General features: G+C 41.9%; 1 pseudogene across 1 annotated transcript; it reads right to left on the reverse strand.

Moving 5' to 3' along the window:
• Positions 1-669: 669 nt before the first annotated feature.
• On the reverse strand, positions 670-1,771 carry LOC311633772 (speedy protein C-like; annotated as a pseudogene). Its single transcript, XR_014797089.1, has 3 exons — positions 1,491-1,771; positions 1,226-1,393; positions 670-1,140 (listed from the first exon to the last, which is right to left on the reverse strand). The product of XR_014797089.1 is annotated as a speedy protein C-like (transcript).
• Between the last annotated feature and the right edge of the window lie 18,812 nt (positions 1,772-20,583).

Genomic DNA, 20,583 nt, shown 5'->3' on the forward strand with positions numbered 1-20,583 from the left:
GGAACTTGAGGGTCTGCTGAATCAAGTGATGAAGGCTTAGATCTGGATGTGTTAAGTTAGTATAGGGCTGGGGTATTGATCTGTGAGTGCCTTGGGTGGGGCCTGGATGAGGCTGGTTGACCTATTTGGAAATGTCTTTTGTGTGAAGTGTATCATTGGGCATGTGGAGGTATTATTGATATGAGAAAATGCTAAGCAACTGATTTACTGTCTGAAAAGGGATTTACTATTGGGGAAAGGGAGGGAGGAAGAGACTGAACATAAACTGTGCACCTATGGATGAGGACAGTGGGGGATGGGGAGGGGGCGGAGGGTAGGGTGGGCACCTGGTGGAGGGGGGAAGAAATGAGGAACCTTTGTAATAATATGAACAATAAAGATTGATTTAAAAAAAAAAAAGAAAGAAAGAAAGAAAGAAAGCTGTCAGCCAATAAATAAATAAATAAATAAATAAATAAATAAATAAATAAATAAATAAAATAAATAAAAGAAAGATCATTAGTTCTAATACTAGCAGTACTGAGTTACAGAGCACTTTTTTTTTTTTTTTTTTAGTGGGCATGAGTTTATTAGAGGGTGCAGAGTTGGGGCGGGGGGGGGGGGGGTGCAAGTTGCAGGTCAGGAGGAGGGGCAGGGGGCTTGGGCAGCACTGCCAGCCTGTGGTCAACGAGACAGGGGCACCGGGGGCCACAGGGCAGGCAGACCAGCTGCTCTCCACCCTGCCAGCGTGTCCGCCCGTCCATCTGTCCGTCGGCGCCTAGGGCACTGGCAGTGGCTCCAGGAGGATGTGGAGGGAGTAGGTGCCCGGCTCCAGGAGCAGCTGGGAGGGCAGGACCACGAGAAAGCCCCCAGCCCAGGGGTCTTCAGCCCCTGAGAGACAGGCCTTGGGGGGGGGGGGGAGCCGCACCCCTCGGGGCTGGGGGAAGGGCTCTGGGGGAAGACGGGCAAGGGGCCGGGCGGGCGGCAGTAGTAGCGGTGGAGGGAGGGCGAGCCGCAGAGGGAGCAGCAGGGTGGGGAGAAGCCGGGGGCGCGGGGGAGGGTGATCCCCGCCCTGGAGTAGCTCCGGTGAGCCGCACCGTGGTGGGCGCCCCGCGCCCGGGCCCAGGCCCAGGCCCAGTGGGACGGCTCCGTGGCCATGACCTGGCAGAGGCGAGTACACGGTAAATGGGGCCGGGGGTGGGGGAGCCAGCCTCTTTTCCCACCCCAGGATGCCCCCGGGCCTCACCCTCTCACAGTGCCGGCGGCTCACTAAGGCCCGGAAGCCCATCCTGGCCCACACCTTGTCCCTCTGGCGCAGGAAGTCTGCCACCTGGTCGTGCCCTCGCCCAGAGCCCAGGGGGAATTCATGCACTTGGCCTCCTCCAGGTCCTCCTCCATGTCGTTCGCAAGGTACCTGGTCTCAGGGGGGGCGGGGCAGGGGTATAAGCACCTGCCCTGCCCACCCTACACCGAGGAGGCGGGCAGAGGCCCCCGCCCCGCCGGGCGCTCACAGTGCCAAGAACAGGTTGCTGCAGGTGTACTCGCTGAGCTCCAGGTTGGCGCGCCGGAAGTAGACCAGCACCATGGCCAGGAGGTACTTGTCCGAAATCTGGAAACAGGGGTCTCTGGCGAGAAACTCCTGAAGGAAGCTGTGCTCCAGGAGGCGGAGGAAGGCCCGCAGCTCCAGGTGCTGGCGGGCAGGGAGAGGCCCGCTGCCCCCATCCTGGCAGCCCCAGCCCCACAGCTTCACCTGGGTGGCAAGCTCATGGGCAGCGGCTCGGGCTTTGCTCATCTCATTGGGGGCGGGGTGGGGCGGGGAGGGTGACCTGAGCTCAGGACTGACCTACAGCGTCCAGAGCATAATTTTTAATATTTAGTTGCAGGTATATTAAGTATGGTAGGTTCCTTGGACTAAAGGAAAATGGACATTTTTGTCTTCCACGCCGCTGAGAACCCAAGTGCTGCACACTGCTACCACGGGGGCTCTGTCTTTCTTCTTAAAGTACTGTCTCTGTGTTACTCCCGGCCCCAGACTCTGCTGGTTTTATCTCTGTTTTCACTGGCCTCCGCCTGTTTTCCCTTGCTAGATCCTCTTCCCCTTCCCAGCTTCTAGCTGTTAGAGCTACACCGGGCCTAATCTGGAAACTCATCTCTCTCCACGTCATCTGATCCATGCCTGTGGCTTTAAATAGAACCCTAAATGCAGCTCTCCAGGCCCTCCTGCTTTCCTGAGCTCCCAGAATGCATCAGGCTTCCCATCCCACATTTCTACTCATGTGTCTAATAAGTATTTCAAACTTAATATGGCTAAAACAACTCTTGATTCCCCCAATTTCCTTGTTGACCAGTCTTCCTCATTTCATTAGTGAGACTAAAAACTAGGAATCATTCTGTCACAGACCATAGTCCATCCATCAACAAGTTCTGTGAACTCTATGTTCAGAGCATATCATGAATTCCACCATTTGTCACCATCTTCACCAATACTACCCCACACAAGGTACTAGCTACTGCCTTTCACCCAGATGGTTATCATCGCCTTATAACTGTCCCCCTGTTCCCACTCCTACTCACCACCCCCAAAGTTACTTTTAAATTAATCAGGTCAAATCATTCTCCCACTTAAGCCTTCCAATGGCCTCCCAGCCCCTTTGGAACAAAGTGCAAACTCCCCAACTTCAAGACATGGAAGTACAAGTTGGTACGATTACACTGGAGAACAACTTGGGAATGTCCAGTGCACTGACTGGACGAAGAATCCTCATCCTAACATCTCCTAAGAAAAACTCTTGCAAAGATTCTACAGAGCTGTTCATTGCAGAACTGTTTCTAATAGTGGGAAGAAAAAAAAAAGTATAAAACACCTAATTGGCCATCAGTAGAGAAATTTTAAAGTAAGTTGGGCTTTTTCAAATGACAGAATACTACAGTATATTAGTTTAAATAAATAAACTATATACTAGTTAAAAGAAGTTAAATCTATGGTTATAGTAATAAAAGTGACTATTTTTAATGTTTGACCATTGACAGCATTCAAGCCCCACCACTCTCCTTTCTCTTTTGACCCACAAGAGAGTGCAGGCACTGGCAGGAAAGTTCAAATCAGTGTCTCTTGTGGAGCTCTCCCTCTGCCTCGCCTCCTAATCAAATAAAAACCAGAGCCACTGCCCCACACCCAAGCTCTTCTTCTAAGAATAATTATTTTTTATCATTTCGATGTTTTCTATATTTTTCCAGCTTTATTGAGATGTAATCCTATCTAATAGAGTAATATGCAAATTGACCATACCTCCACTACACCCACAAGCCATGCCCACAAGCCAATCAGAGCAAATATGCAAATAAATCCAACCAAGATGGCTGCGGCCACAGAGAGAGCAAGAGGGAGGCTTGGGTTTCCCTGGCAATGGAGGAAGCCAAGTTTTCCTCCTGCCCTTGCCAACCTAGGTCTCCATTCAATGCAACAAATTTTCAATGAGAGAAGATAAATAAATCCCAACTAAAATGATAGCAGCCATGGAGCTAGAAAGAGCAGGAGGCTAGAGTTTCCCCCAGTAATGGAGGAAGCCAAGCTTCTGCAGCCCTGGCCAGCCTAGGTCTCCACTCTAGGCTACAAAGTTTCAATTATAAAAGATGAATAAATCCCAACAGAAATGGCTGTGGCCATGAAGCAAGCCTCCTATTAGACAGGAGTGTGGCTCCACACAAGGCTACAAAGTTTCAATTGTAGAAGATAAATAAATAACAAATGCCAGGGCCTCCACTTGGGTTGCCAGGGGGCTTGGACGGCCTGCAAACCACCACAGGCCCCTTGACCAGGCCACCCCATGCCCCAAGGGAACCCCCATCCTGATCTGAGACACCCTTCCAGGCAAACCAGCTGGCCCCCACCCATGCACCAGGCCTCTGTCCTATAATAAAAGGATTATATGCAGATTGACCATCACTCCAACACACAAGATGGCTGTACCCATGTGGTCAAAGATCCTGCCCCCATGTGGACACAAGATGGCCACCACAAGATGGCCAGCAGGGGAAGGCAGATGGGAGAAACCAGGCCTGCAAGGGAGGGCACTTGGATGCGATCAAGCCTACAGGGGAGGGCAGTTAGAGGTGATCAGGCCAACAGGGGAGAGAAGTTGGGAGGGATCAGGCCTGCAAGGGAAGGCAGTTGGGGGCAATCAAGCCTGCAGGGAAGGGCAGTTAGGGGTGACCAGGCTGGCAGAGAAGCAAAGTTGGGGGTGACCAGGCCTGCAGGGAAGGGCAGTTGTGTGTGTGTGTGGGGGGGGGGGGGAGGGCGGGGGGAGACAAGCCAGGCCTGCAGGGGAAATCAGTTGAGGGGATGAGACCTGTACCTGAGGGCAGTAAGGGGTGACCAAGCTTGCAGGAGAGAGCAGTTAGGGTGACCAGGCCTGCAGGGGAGGGCAGTTGGGGCAAACAGGTTGGCAGGGGAGTGGTTAGGGGCTGATCAGGCTGGCAGGCAGAAGCAGTTAGGGGCAATCAGGAAGGCAGACAGGCGAGCAGTTGGGAGCCAGCAGTCCTGGATTGTGAGAGGGATGTCTGAGTGCCCGTTTAGGCCCAATCCCACAGGGCAGTCGGACATCCCTCATGGGATCCCAGATTGGAAAGGGTGCAGGCTGGGCTGAGGGACACCCCCACCTCCCCCCGCTGTGCACAAATTTCATGCACCAGGCCTCTAGTTGATATATTACAGTGTGTAAGTTTAAGGTGTACAATGTGTTGATTTGATACACTTATATATTGCAAAATGATTAATTCCATCATGTCACATAATTATCATTTCGTTTTATGGTGAGAATATTTAAGATATCATCTCTTAGCCTTTTTTAAGTATGTAATACAGTATTATTATTAGCTACTAGAGGCCTGGTGCATGAATTTGTGCACTGGTGAGGTCCCTCGGCCTGGCCTGTAGGGATCAGTGAACCTCCAAGCCACTGCAGCCTGGCCTTACCTGCCAGCTCATCAGGCTCCAGCCCACTGTCTGCTTTGATCCCACACAGCATGAAGTAGTGCATGAAGCGGCCGGCGGGCGGTCGGGGAGAAGCCTGAGCCCAGGCTGGGCACCGTGCCACTCCCACTCATCCTGGCCCTGGTGCGGGTGCCACTGCCACTGGGGTGAACAGGGGGAGTGTCTGCTGGAGAGGCTCACACTGCCCAGCATCTGATGCCAGTCTGTCAGCTGAGTGGCGTTCCCACTGTGGGAGCACACTGACCACCAGGAGCGGCTCCTGCATTGAGCATTTGCCTCCTGGTGGTCAGTGCATGTCATAGCTACCAGCCAGTTATCCAGTTGTCCAGTCCCTTAGGCTTTTATATACTAGGTGTACCAGTTAATAACAGTGGATTTTGTAATCAAAGAAAACACGGTAATTTCAAGAGAAACATCAAAAGTGCTAGTTACATATTTCTCCCATCTTTCAGGTAATTTGTGGATACCATCCCAATAGAACTTTTCTTATCTTGAGGCAAACTATTCAGAGACCCAATTTTCCACTTTTTCCTATGTTATGAAGTGCTGCTCAGAAAGTGCATGTGGTAGTATGAAGGAGCAAGGTCTGGTGAATACAGCGGTGGGTTAATACTTCCCAGGCAAGATCTTTTAACGTGTCTTTAACTGGTTTTGAAGTGTGTGATAGTGTGTCATCATGAAGCAAAATTATTTTGCCATGTCTTCTGGCGCATTCTCGTCGTTTCATGATCAAAGCATGGTTCAAATTGATTATTTGTTGTTGGTAGCAATCAGTACTAACAGTTTCACCTGGTTTTAGATACACATAATACACCATACCTTCCTGATCCCACCAAATGCAGAGCATTGTCTTCTTTCTGAAGTGATTTGGCCTTGCATGCAATGTTGATGGTTGACCTGGGTCAATCTATGATTTTGTGCTTTTGGGATTCTCAAAATAAATCCACTTTTCATCGCCAGTCACAATTTGCTGCAAAAAAGACTTTCTTTTGTGCCTTTGAAGCAACATTTTACTAATGACTTTTCAGTTTTCCATTTGTCTTTCGTTTAGTTGATGTGGTGCCCATTTTCCTTCCTTTAAAAAGTCCCCATTACTTGTAAATGATCAGAAATTGTTTGCTGAGCAACATTTAATCTTTCTGCAAGTTGTTTTTGAATTTGAAATGCATCTTTATATGATAATGCTTCTAATTGTTGGTTTTCAAACTTTTTCAGTTGACCTGGACATTCTTTGTCTTTGACATCAAAATCATCACTTTTAAAGCATTTAAACCAGTATTCACAAGTATCTTGAGATGAAGCATGTTCACCATAAGCTTCCTGAAGTATACAATAACTTTTTCTTCAAATTAAAGTAATAAATTAAAACTTCCCACAAATGCTCTTTTTTTGGCACAGAATTCGACATTTTTAAGCATAAAAATATCTATGATGTTAACACCATCAGCAAATTTGATATATAAAATTTTAAAGTTTGCTGTCAATACAACAAAATAACATACATATAAAATTGCATATATATTAACATATGTGTAACTCCATCTATTGAAAAAAAAATTGCAATATTAACTGGTACACATAGTATATAGATAATTACCATGCTGTGCATTAGATCCTTAAAGCTTCTTAATCTTATAACTGGAAGTATGTACCCTTTAACCATAATCCCACATTTCCACACATTTCCCCCAGCCACTGGTAACCTCCACTGTATTCTCTGTTTCTCTGAGTTTGGCTTTTTTAGATTCCACATAGAGGTGAAATCTTTCTTTGTCTTTCTTTGTCTTTCCTTGTCTGGCTTAGTTCACTTAGCACAATGCCTTCAAATAACATCCAGGTTGTCACAAATGGCAGGATTTTCTTCTTTCTTGGGCTGAATAATATTCCACTGTAGGAATATTGTTCTATGAGTAGAACCCCCAGACTACTGGTATAAGCAAACAAAAATTTATCTGGAAGAAGATTCAATTATATATATATACTAGAAGCCTGGTGCACAAAATTCATGCATGGGTAGGATCCCTAGGCCTGGCTGGCAATCAGAACCAATCTGTGGGGCAATCAGTGGGGCGACCAGCACCCATCTTGGTTGGCCTGGCACCGCCTGCTCACCAGCCCCACCCCCCGCCACCGCTGCCAGTCACTTTCCTCTGCAGGGCAACCAGTGGGCTGGTCCTGCCCCTGATCAATCAGGGTGGAGGGCTGGCTGGGGTCAGCTGTGGGGAAGGGCTGCGGGCATTTGCTGGGCCAGCCCCACCCCTTGGTTGAACTCCTGATTGAACTCTGGGTCAAACTCCTGGTGGAGGGGACAATTTGCATATTAGCCAATTATTATATAAGATATATATATATATATATATATATATATATATATATATATATATTCTTTATCCATCTATACAATGACAGATACCTAGGTTATTTCCATATCTTGGCTATTGTGAATAATGCTGCAATGAACAGGGGAGTACAGATATCTTTTTGAGACCCTGTTTTTATTTATTTTGGATATATTGATATATCCAGAAGTGAGATTGCTAGATCATATGGTAGCAATAAAATTGGATTCTCACAACAAAAGAGAGTCCCCAAAATTGACCCATAAAGTATTAGCAGATTAAGTAATTCAAAACAGTCATCTAAGGACAACTAATAAAGCTGAATTATACATGATTTTTTAAAATCTTATTAAAAGCAGAGGCTAGCTAAAAAGAGACTGAGGGATTATTGGACCAAAATTTAGGAGGTTAGAAGCCATAGAAGTAACCCAGCATTCAATATGCCTTTTATCTGGATGGCATTTAACATTTCATAAGGTAAACATACAAAAACTGAGTTACAGAATGAGGCAGATAATAAGTGGAATTCCAAGATCCACACAGAGTAGAGAATCTGATAAACACTCCTCCACTTTAAGCTAGGACAATGCCTCAGACTTTACTTCACCTGAGTGATTCTTAAACTTGCTAGAAGGTGGTCCAAAACTAGTAGGGCTCCAGACGATCAATAAAAGCAAACAAAAAATTTCTCTGGGAGAAGATGTAATTTCATATGCCTCAAAATTTTCCTGCAAATACATTTTCAAATACAATGACCAGAAAAGTCAAAGAAAACTAAGCATACATAGAAGAAGGGGGGAAAAGACCCTTGTAAGCAAGAACCAGCAAGGGGGAAAATATACAACAGAAAGACTTCAACACAAGAATTTCAGATATTAGAGTTTTCAGACCCAAACTATAAAATCACTATTTTTAATATTATCAAAGAAATAAAAGAAAAGCTTGAAAACATCCTCAGGGAACTGTCTACCTTAAAAAGTGGCAACACAGAAGTGAAAAGGAATCAAATGGTGGTTCTACTGAAAAGCAATAAAAGTTAAAATTAAAAGTTCAGTGAACAGATTTAACAGCAAATTAGACACAGCTGAAGATAAGTCAGAAAAAAACTATCCAGAATAAAACATCAATCCTTTTAAACTTTTCAAAAAACAAAATTAAAGAGGAGGAAACACTCCCTAACTCCAAGCAAAGACATTATAAAAAAGGAAATTCCAGACCAATCCTATATAATAAATGCCTAATATGCAAATTGTCCCCTCAGGCTGTCATTCGACCAGGAGTTCAACTGCTCACTATAATATGCACTGTAAACCAGGGGACAGTGCAAAACAAGGCAAGCATCAGCAACATGACACTGGCAGCAGGTGGCAGTGGAGGCGCTGCCAGCCCCAATGGGCCTCAACAAGAGTGGGACTGTGGCAGAATGGTGGAGCAGATGAACAGGCAGTGCCAGGTCAAGGTGGGTACAAGTGGGGGCCTGATCGCCCCGTAGATGGCAACCAGCCCCACAGATGGTGACCAGCAGCAGTAGCAGGGGGCGGGCCACCCTGCTCCCAGGTGCTGAGGGAGCCAGCGGGAGGCCCAGCCCCAATTGATCACCCTAAAGGTGGGATGGTGGAGCAGGTGAGGGGGCAGCACCACGTCAAGGTGGTGTGCCAGGCGGGGCTGCGGGGCTGCAAGGCTCAGGGCATGAGCTGGGGCCCGAACTCTGCAGGCCACCCCAAGGGATCCCATCCATGAATGAATTCATGCACTGGGCCTCTAGTAGTCCTTATAAATACTAATGCAAAATCGCAACAAAATATAGCAAACCGAATTCAGCAGCATATTAAAAAGGTTATAATTATGACCAAGTGGAATTTATTTCCAGAATGCAAGGATGATTCAACATATGAAAATCAATCAATGTAATATATCACATTAAATAGAATGAAAACAAAAACACATGATCATCTTAATTGATGCAGAAAAACGTTTAATAAAATTCAACATCTTTTCATGATGAAAACACTCAATAAATTAGGACTGAAAGGAAAATTCCTCAACATAATAAAGGCTTTACTTGGAAAAACCCATAGTTATCATCGTACTCAACAATGAAAAATTGAAAAATTTTCCTCTAAGATCAGGAGCAAGCCAAGTTCTTGCCACCTCTATTCAACATAGTACTGAAGTTCTAGCCAAAGCAATTAGGCTAACTAAAAAAGCAATCCCATTTACCATCGCACCAAAAAAATTTAAGATACCTAGGAATAAACTTAACTAAGGAGGTAAAAGACCTATACTCGGATAACTACACAACACTGAAAAAAGAGAAAGAGGAAGATGTAAACAGATGGAAGAACATACCATGTTTATAGATTGGTAGAATCAACATCATCAAAATGTCCATACTTCCCAAAGCAATTTATAGGTTCAATGCACTCCCCATTAAAATATCAACAGCATATTTCACAGAACTAGAAAGAACTCTCCAAAAATTCATCTGGAACAATAAAAGACCCTGAATAGCCACAGCAATCCTGAGAAAGAAGAGTAAAGTAGGAGGGATCTCAATACCAGATTTCAAGCTGTATTACAAAGCCACTGTTCTCAAAACAGCCTGGTACTGGCACAAGAACAGACATATAGATCAGTGGAATCGAATAGAGAATCCAGATATCAACCCAAATCACTATGCTCAATTAATATTTGACAACAGAGGCATGAATATACAATGGAGTCAAGACAGTCTCTTCAAAATTGGACAGATACATGCAAAAGAATGAAACTAGATCACCAACTTACACCATACACAAAAATAAACTCAAAATGGATAAAGGACTTAAACATAAGACGGGAAACCATAAAAATACTAGAGGCATCCACAGGCAGCAGAATCTCAGACATATGCCAAAAGAACTTTTTCACCGATACCACTCCTAGGGCAATGGAAGCTAAAAAGGAAATAAACAAATGGGACTACATCAAAATAAAAAGCTTTTTTACAGCAAAGGAAACCATCAACAAAACAACAAGAAAGCCCACTGTATGGGAAAACATATTTGCAAATGTTATCACTGATAAAGGTTTAATCTCCAACATCTACAGACAGCTTATACAACTTAATAAAAGGAAGATAAATGAGCCAATTAAAAAATGGACAATGGACTTAAATAGAATCTTCTCAAAAGAAGACAGAAGGAAGGCCAAGAGGCACATGAAAACATGCTCAAAGTCACTAATTATCTGAGAGATGCAAATCAAAACGTCAATGCAGTACCATCTCACACCTATCAGAATGACCAACATCAACAAATCAGCGAACGGCAAGTGCTGGCGAGGTTGCGGAGAAAAAGGAACCCTCATGCACTGCTGGTGGGAATACAGACTGGTGCAATCACTGGGGAGAACAATATGGAGTTTCCTCAAAAAACTGAAAATGGAACTCCCATTTGACCCAGTAATCCCACTCCTAGGAATATATCCCAAGAAACTAGAAACACCAATCAGAAAGGATATATGCACCCCTATGTTCATAGCAGCCCAATTTACAATAGCTAGGATTTGGAAACAGCCTAGGTGCCGTCAGCAGATGATAAATTGGATAAAAAATAAAAATAAAAAAAAATGGTACATCTACACAGTGGAATACTATGCTGCCATAAAAAAGAAGAAATTCTTATCATTTGCAGCATCCTGGATGGAACTGGAGAACATCATGCTGAGTGAAATAAGCCAGTCAATGAAAGAGAAATACCACATGACCTCACTCATTTATGGATGATAAAGAACATTATAAACTGATGAACCAAAAGACAGATATAGAGACAGTAAAGCAACAAGCAGACTGTCAAATTACAGCCGGGAGGGTAAGGAGATATGGGGGAGATAAGAGATCAACTGAAGGACTTGTATACATGCATATAACTACAACCAATGGACACAAAACTCTGGGGAGGGAGAGCATGTATGGGAGGGAGGGAGTAATGGTAAGATATGTACACAGATAATAATTTAATTTTAAAAATTAAAAAAATTTAAAAAAAACACAAAGCAATTAGGCTAGAAAAATAAATAAAAGGTATCAAAATGGAAAGGGAGAATATTATCTCTGTTCACAGATGACATATATAGAAAAAACTCCACAAAAAGCCTGTTAGATCTCATAAATGAGTCCAGCAAAGTTGCAGGATTCAAATCAACATACAAAAATCACTTGTATTTCTATATACTAGCAATGAACAATCTGAAAATAAAATCAAGAAAACAATTCTATTTACAGTAACATCAAAAGAATCAAATACTTAGATATAAATTTAACTATATATATATATATATATATATATATATATATATATATATATATATATATATATACTGAAAATTTTATAAAACATAAATAAATGAAAAACATCCCATGGTCATGATTGGATTACTTAATATCATTAAGATGACAATACTACCCAAAGTGATCTACAGATTCAATGCAATATCAGGATCCCAAAGGCAAACTCAGAGACAAGTAAAGGAGATTAAACATGGCAGCAGAGTAAATAGAAGCTGCATGGACACACTTGCAGAAACAAACAGGAATTACAACTAAAATACAGAAAAATCTCCTGAATAATTAACAGAAAACTCAGTGGAGAGAACCCTGATACCTGAGGACCACAAGTGGAACCACATAGAGACTGGTAGGAGGGACAGAGGCATGAAAGGACTGGCCAGGTACCCACAGACAGCAACTGAAACTCCTGAGAGATATCTCAGCAGTGGGGGGTTGCCACTGAGAACTCTGGGATCTAATCCCCAAGCTGGTACCCCCTTCCCCATCAGAGAGCACCAGAACTGAGGAGGGTACCCACATAAAATCTATCTGTGAAAAGCATCAGTGTTGCTGTCTGCCAGGGAGAGACAGCTGGAAATTCAGACACCCTCTTAAAGGACCAACAAACAAAATTATCTACCTTGTGCTCTGGCAGAGGGAGGGCAGAATGGATTGGAGCTTTGTGAGCAGGGCCAGGATCAGGAGATCTGAATTGATACAAAAAACATGACCCAACTATATACTGTGAACAAGAGACCCACTCAGAATAAAAGACACACACACATGATGAGAGTGAAGGGATAGGAAAAATGTTTCTATGCAAATGGAAAAGAAGAAAAAAAGCTAGAATAGCAATATTCATACTCAACAAAATAGACTTCAAAATGAAGGCTATCACAGGAGACAACAAAGGTCACTACAAAATACTAAAGGAATCAATCCAACAAGAGGATATAACTCTGGCAAGCATATATGCACCCAATATAGGTGCACCAAAATATATAAGAAAACTTCTAGAGGACTTTAATGGAGAGATCAACAATACAATCATAGTAGGGGACTTTAACATCCTGCTGACCTCATTGAATAGATCTTCCAGACAAAAACTTAAATAAGAAAACAGTAACTCTAAATGACACACTGGATCAGATGGATTTAATTGATATTTATAGAACATTTCATCCCAAAGCCGCAGAATATTCATTCTTCTCAAGTGCACATGGATCATTCATAATGATAGACCACATGGTAGGACACAAAACAAGTATCTACAAATCCAAGAAGATTGAAATCACATCAAGCATCTTCTCAGATCACAGTGGAATGAAATTAGAAATCAACTACAGTAAAAACACCCAAAAACATTCAAACACATGGAGCTAAACAGCATGTTATTAAATAATAAGTGGATTACCAATGAGATCAAGAAAGAAATCAAAAACTTCCTGGAAACAAATGAAAATGAATACACAACAACCCAAAATCCCTGCAACACAGCAAAAGCAGTCCTGAGAGGAAAGTTCATAGCACTACAGACATACCAAAAACAAAAACAAAAACAAAAAAACAATAAACTATTTAGCCCTACAACTTAAAGAACTAGAAAGAGAACAACAAGAAAAGCCCAAAGTCAGTAGAAGGAAGGAAACAATAAAGATTAGAGCAGAAATAAATAACAAAGAGACTTAAAAAACAATACAGAAAAAGCATCTGACAAAATCCAACACCTATTTTTTTAAAAAATATATTTTATTGATTTTGTACAGAGAGGAAGGGAGATAGAGAGCTAGAAACATCGATGAGAGAGAGAGTCATTGATCAGCTGCCTCTTGCACATCCCCTACTGGGGATATGCCTGCAACTAAGGTACATGCCCTTGACTGGAATTGAACCCGGGTCCTTTCAGTCCCCAAGCCAACGCTCTATCCATTGAGCCAAACCGGTTTCGGCCCAACACTTATTTTCGATAAAAACTCTCAGCAAAATGGGAATAGAGGGAACATATCTCAACATGATAAAGGTCATACATGACAAACCTACCATGAAAATCATGCCCATTGCTCATACCACGCCCATTGCTCATACTCAATGGGCAAAAACTAAAATCATTTTCCCTAAGAACAGGAACATGACAGGGATGTCTGATTCCACCACTCTTATTCAACATAGTACTGGAAATCCTAGCCACACTGATCAGACAAGAATAAGAAACAAAAGGCATCCAAATAGAAATGGAGGAAGTGAAACTCTCATTATTCACAGATGAATAGAACATGGAAAACCCTAAAGACCCCACCAAAAAAACTACTAGGTTTAATAAATGAATTCAGCAATGTCACAGGATACAAAATCAATACCCAAAAATAAATGGCTTTTTTATACACCAATAATGAATTCTCAGAAAGAGAAACTGAACAAACAATCCTGTTTACCACTGCAACAAGAAATTAAGATACTTAGGAATAATCTTAACCAAGGAAGCAAAAGACTTGTACTTGGAAAACTACAGGACATTCAAAAAAGATATAGAAGATATAAACAAATGGAAGAATATACTGTGTTCAGGGATTGGTAGAATCAACATCATTAAAATGTCCATTCTACCCAAGGCAATCCCTATTAAAATATCAGTGGCATATTTCACAGATCTACAACAAATACAAATACTCCAAAAATTTATACGGAATCAAGAGAGACCCCAAATAGCTGCAGCAATCTTGAGAAAGAATAAAGTTGGAAGAATCACAGTACCAGATTTCAATTTATACTACAAAACCACCATAATCAAATCAGCCTGGTATTGGCACAAGAACAGACATACAGATATATAAAACAGAACAGAGGACCCAGAAATCAGACAAAGCCATTACACTCAATATAAAATATAAATTTGAAATCGAGAATAGCAAAGCATATAAGTCAAACTGGGAAATAAATGGAATTAGTGTGCTTGAAGGTAGTTGTATTGTTCAGGTGGACAGTAGAAGCTTTGACTAACATTATACTTTGATAAACTGTAGGATAATTTTAATAATTTTTAGAGTAACCACTGTAGAAAATATTGTAGAACTTCCAATCTGGGTGCAGAGGAGAGGATGATGAAATCACTTTTAATTTTATTGGGGTTATGTTGGTCAATAAAATTATATAGGTTTCAAATTACAATTCTACAATATATCATCTGCATATCAAAAAGAAGTCAGGAGAAGAAAAAGAGAGATAGTACAGGTGACAGAAATGTCCAGATTTGAACCCACATATATCAGGATTCACTTTAAGTAAATGAACTAAAAGACAGAATGGATTAAATAATAAAATCTAACTATATGCTATTCATAACAAACATCAAGATATAGGAATGTTAAAAGCAAAAGAATTGAAAATTTCTGTAGCATGTAAACAACCAAAAAGCTGAAATAATTATTGTATTATAAAACATAGAATTTAAAGCAAAAGCTGTTATTATAAGTAAAAGAGGGCACTCAGAAAGTTTTCATATAGATAACATCATGCTCACTGATAAAAATGACAATTTTTCCTTTTAGGATCAAGAATAAATTGCTTATATGAAAGGACAAATAGTACATGAAAAGAGGCTCAGTATCATGAACCATCAGGGAAATGCAAATCAAAACTACAATGAGAGGTTTATGGTTTGTCCCTCTGCTTTAAATTCGTAAGAGATTCCTTTTTAGAGTAACCAGGACGGGGATCACACAGTGGCCAGTGCAATATGAACCCTCTTGAATTTGGACCAAAGGTCAAATTACGGAGCAGTTTTCAGGTCTCTAAAAAGACTTATGCAGCACCACATTGATATGTCCATTTACAGCCACCAGGAACTTGCTGCCTCCTCCCATTTCCCTATCCCCAACTTCACCAAAATGCAAGCACATTTTTTATATTTGTTTTACCCAATAATAATTATTTTTCCTTTTTCTTGATTTTTTTTTTATTTTTAAGACATTTTTATTGATTTTTAAAGAGAGAGGAAAAGAAAAGGAGAGATAAAAACATTACTTAGCGAGAAACATTAATTCTTTGCCCCCTGAATGCCCCTTACTGGCGATTGAGCCTGCAACCCAGGCATGTGCCCTGACTGATGTGACTTCTTGATGCATGGGTCAACACTCAACTACTGAGCCACACTGGCCTGGTCCTTTTTCTTTATTTTAAATGGTGAAATAAATACACAATCTTTCTCAAATAAGGAATCCTACAATGAGATCTGACCTCATGCCTGTTAGGTTTATCAAAAAACAAGGATGTGGAGAAAAGGAAACCCTCGTGCACTGTTAGTGAGAATGTAAACTGGTGCAGCCATTGTGGAAAACAGGATGGAACTTCCTAAAAAAAAAAAAAAAAAAAAAAAAAAAAAAAAAAAAAAAAAACCTAAAAATAGAACTTCTACATGACCCAGCAATTCCACTTTTGGTAATATATCCAAAGGACACAAAAACACTAAATGAAAAGATATCTGCACTTCCATGTTCATGTAGTATTATTTGCCAAAACATGAAAACAATCTGAGTGTCCATCATTGGATGTAGAGATCAAGATGATGCAACACAAATATACGATGGAATTATTTAGCTATGAAAAAGGAAATCTTGCCATGTGGCATCATGATGGACCCTGTAAAATAAGTCAGGCAGAGAAAGACAAATACTGTATGATCTCACTGACATGTGGAATCTAAAAGAGAAAGAAATCAGATTTGTGGTTAGCAGAGGAGGGAGCAGTGGGAAGGGGGCGTTGGAGAAAGGTGTAAAAAATACAAACTTCCAGTTATGATAAATTCTGGGGAAATAATGTTCAACATGAGGGCAATAGTTAATACTGCTGTATGGTATGTAGGAAAGTTGTTTAAGAGAGTAAATCCTAAGAGTTCTCCTCACAAGAAAAAAAAAATTTTTTTTTCTTTATCTTTTTATTGTATCTATAATACAAGAGGCCAGGTGCACTAAATTCATGCATGGGGGGTGGGGGATGTGTGGGGGAATCCCTCAGTCTAGCAGGCACCCTCTCCAATCTGGGACCCGGTAGGATTGGGCCTAAAAAGGCAGTCGGGCATCCCTCTCAATCCAGGACTGCTGGCTCTCAACTGCTTGCCTGCCTGCCTTCCTGATTGCCCCTAACCGCTTCTGCCTGCCAGCCTGATCACCCCTAACCACTCCCCTGCCAGCCTGATTGATGCCTAACTGCTCCCCTGCCAGCCTGTTTGCCCCTAACTGCTTTCCCCTGCAGGCCTGGTCCCCCCCCCCAACTGCTCTTCCCTGCAGGCCTGGGTCCTCATCTAACTGCTTTTCCCTGCTGGTCCAGTCACCCCCAACTTCCCTCCTCTGCCAGCCTGGTCACCCCTAACTTCCCTCCCTTGCATGCTTGATCACCCCCAACTGCCCTCCCTTGCAGACCTGGTCCTTCCCTACCCCCCTCCCCTGCTGGCCATATTGTGTCCACATGGGGGCAGCCATCTTTGACCACATGGGGGCAGCCATCTTTGACCACATGGGGGCAGCCATCTTTGGCCACATGGGGGCAACCATCTTGTGTGTTGGAGTGATGGTCAATTTGCATATTACTCTTTTATTAGATAGGATATGAGATGACAAATGCTAACTAAACCTATTGCAGTCATCATTTCACAAAATGTGTACATCAAATCATTATGCTTATACCTTAAACTTATAAAATGATGCGTGTCAATTATATTTCAACTAGAGGCCCAGTGCACATGAAATCATGTGTGCGAGTAGCTAGCTTCTGCTTGTTTCAGCTGGCCACCCTGCCCATCGCCGCTTGTAGCTCTCTGCCTCTCGTAGCTCGTGCCCCACCCGATCTGCTGCAGGAGCTGCTGCTCATTTGGTCGTGATGCCATTACAGCGTCATCATTACAGGCCTTTTATGATATAGATAAAACTGGAAGAAATAAAATGACTAAATCACTGATATCCACCAATACCAGTTCTGTTCAGTATTATATTCTAGCCATCAGAGAAAGGCATGTAAAAGGGTAACAGTACAAATATTAGAAAGAAAGAAACAAAACTGTCATTAACCATGAAGACCTATATTAGAAAGTCCAAAAGCATCATCATGGGGAATTTTAGCTCAGAGTACTATGGAAGGTTACACAATCACTTGAGCCCACCTCTATTGTTCATTCAAACTCTGCACATGTTCATTGAGCAGGTGCTCAGCACTACACATGGGTTTTTGTTAAAGCACCTGTGTTCCAATGACACATTTCTCAGTCACCTGGTACAATTGTTAAAAATGCAGATCTAAGAGAGTTTTTTGTTTGTTTGTTTTTTGTTTTGTTTTGTTCTATTCCCACCCCAGGTTAAGGAATCAAAATATCTACAATTTAGACCAGTCTACATAGGACCTGGGAATCTTCACCCTTCAAATCTCCCAGTGATTCATTTGTCTGCTAAACCATTACACAAGATCCCAGAGCTGTGCTACAATTCTGCTTCTACTTGTGATTCTTAGCAATGCTACTAAATAATATTGATCAATTAACACCCAATAAGGTTCTCCCTTCAAACCCTAATCCATTTCATTTACAGCTTATTTTAACCCATCTGTTTTTGAAATCTCTCTCCTATTCAATTAATTCCCCTGGCCCCTCTGATGTCAACACAGCAGAAGGTCTAGAAAGCATATGTTCAAAATAATACTAGTTTCTCACCCAAAAACATACGAGAAATAAAGAGAATGAATGTGATTTGTTGTATTTTCTGATAATACAACAAAAAATTCCAAGTAGCAGATTATTTTTAGTAGAAAGACAATTTAATATTATCCATTTCTTACTCTATATGTAAAATATTTTAACTCTTTCAAACAGTCCCTCAAAGTTGCCTCAAAAAAAAGTATAATATAGCCGAAACCGGTTTGGCTCAGTGGTAGAGCGTCGGTCTGCGGACTGAAGGGTCCGGGGTTCGATTCCGGTCAGGGGCATGTATGTTGGTTGCGGGCACATCCCCAGTAGGGGATGTGTAAGAGGCAGCTGGTTGATGTTCCTCTCTCGTCGACATTTCTAGCTCTCTATCTCTCTCCCTTCCTCTCTGTAAAAAATCAATAAAATATATTAAAAAAAAAAAGTATAATATAGTGAAAACTACTTGCTACTAATCCTGATATTTGGCCTAGACTAGGGAATCAATTCTCAGTTTAAATGTACAGGCAAACACTACATATATATATATATATATATATATATATATATATATATATATATATTTGTTCATTTCAGAGAAGAAGGAAGAGGAAGAGAGAGATAGGGACATCAATGGTAAGAGAGAATTATTGACTGGCTGCCTTTTGCACACCCCACACTGGGAACCAAGCCTGAAGCCTAGGTACATGCCCTGACCACAAATCAAATCGTAGCCTCCTGTTTCATAGGTCAGTGCTCAACTATTGAGCCATGCTGGCTGGGCCATAATGCCTGGGTCACACTGCATTTCTGATGTTAAACAAAGATTTAGAAATAATGGGCAACATAGTGTCTTAAGAGTGTACACTCAAGTCTCTTCTGTGTAGTGCTTTGTTTGTATCTGTTATAGCCCTTAACTCATTGTATTGTAATAAATTGTTTTATATTAAAAAAATAAATAAATGTACAGGCAAATAATTAATAGAGAGATTTAAAAAGCACAGTTGTGTGATGGAATTTAACAACACCATGATCTAAGAATTACAACACAGAGCTCATTATGAGTCAGTCACATTACAATTTACAATGGATTTGGCATTTAGCTAACAATGGATTTGGCATTAACTTTATAATAAATTTAATCATCATCTCTACAAACAAGGATCTAATTTTACTTGAAAAGAAAATATATGCTGCTACACTCCTAATAACCTAATGAATTATGATATTTAAATTATTTTTAGAAAATCATTTCCCACTGCTCCCCTACACTTGTGCCAACTGAATTGAATAGCTAGTTATCCCTAAAGAAATACATAAAAAGAGAAACCAAGATGGCGGCATAGGTAACTGCCTAACTGCAGCCTCACACAACAATTTCAAAAAATACAACTAAAATATAAACTACAGGAAAGTTGACTAACTGGAAATTCTACAACTAGAAGAAAAGAGAAAACCAAAAGGAAAATCAGAGGAGCTGTAAAAGCCTAAGGTACGGAGACATGTTGCTTGCGGGGAGAGGACGGAGCCGGAGAGGAGGGGCGACTGAGTGCCTGGCTGGCGTTCCCTAGCGGGAAGGAGATAAAAGCTCCAGACTGTGCTGAATCCCAGTTCTGACAGCACTGAACCCCAGTTCTGAGTGAGACCCTGGGGACCCAGACACATACAGAGGGAATCTGGGCTGTAAAGCGAAGCTCAGGGGAGCGGCGAAAGGCAGAGCCCCAGAGTCGCGCACATTTCGCGCAGAAGACTGACTGTTGATTGAGCCACTGAATTGCCCTAGCGGGAAGGAGACATAAACTCTGGACTGCTTTTAACCCACTTCCAACTGCACTGAACCACAGTTGAGGGCTCGTTGGGGGAGAGACTAGACTGTCTTGTAGTGGGCGAAACTCTAGGGCACCTTTCTCTCAGAGGTGCTTGCAGCGAGTACCAAAGGACACTGAGGAACACTGAGACTTAGGAACCTCATAGGGCGGGGCTAACTGGAAGCCAAGGCTGTAGGCTCCACCCTGAAACTCCGCCCCAGCCTAGGTGAGCACAGAGGCTCTTGCAGTTTTCCAAGTCTAGTCAAATAAGGCTATCTCCTGGCATAGATACAGCTGATCCTCCCACCCTACCAACTCAGGGAAGCAGCGAAAATGCTGAGATAAGGAAACAGATCACAAACAAAAGAAATGGAGGACAGAAAGCGACTGGATATAGAGTTCAAAACCATGCTTATAAGGTTTTTCAAGAATTTCCTAGAAAAGGCCGATAAAATAAACAAGACCTATGAAGATATGAAAATGGATCAACT

Source organism: Pipistrellus hanaki, assembly GCF_964339955.1.
Source record: "Pipistrellus hanaki genome assembly, chromosome: 15".
NCBI classification, from domain to species: Eukaryota; Metazoa; Chordata; class Mammalia; order Chiroptera; family Vespertilionidae; genus Pipistrellus; species Pipistrellus hanaki.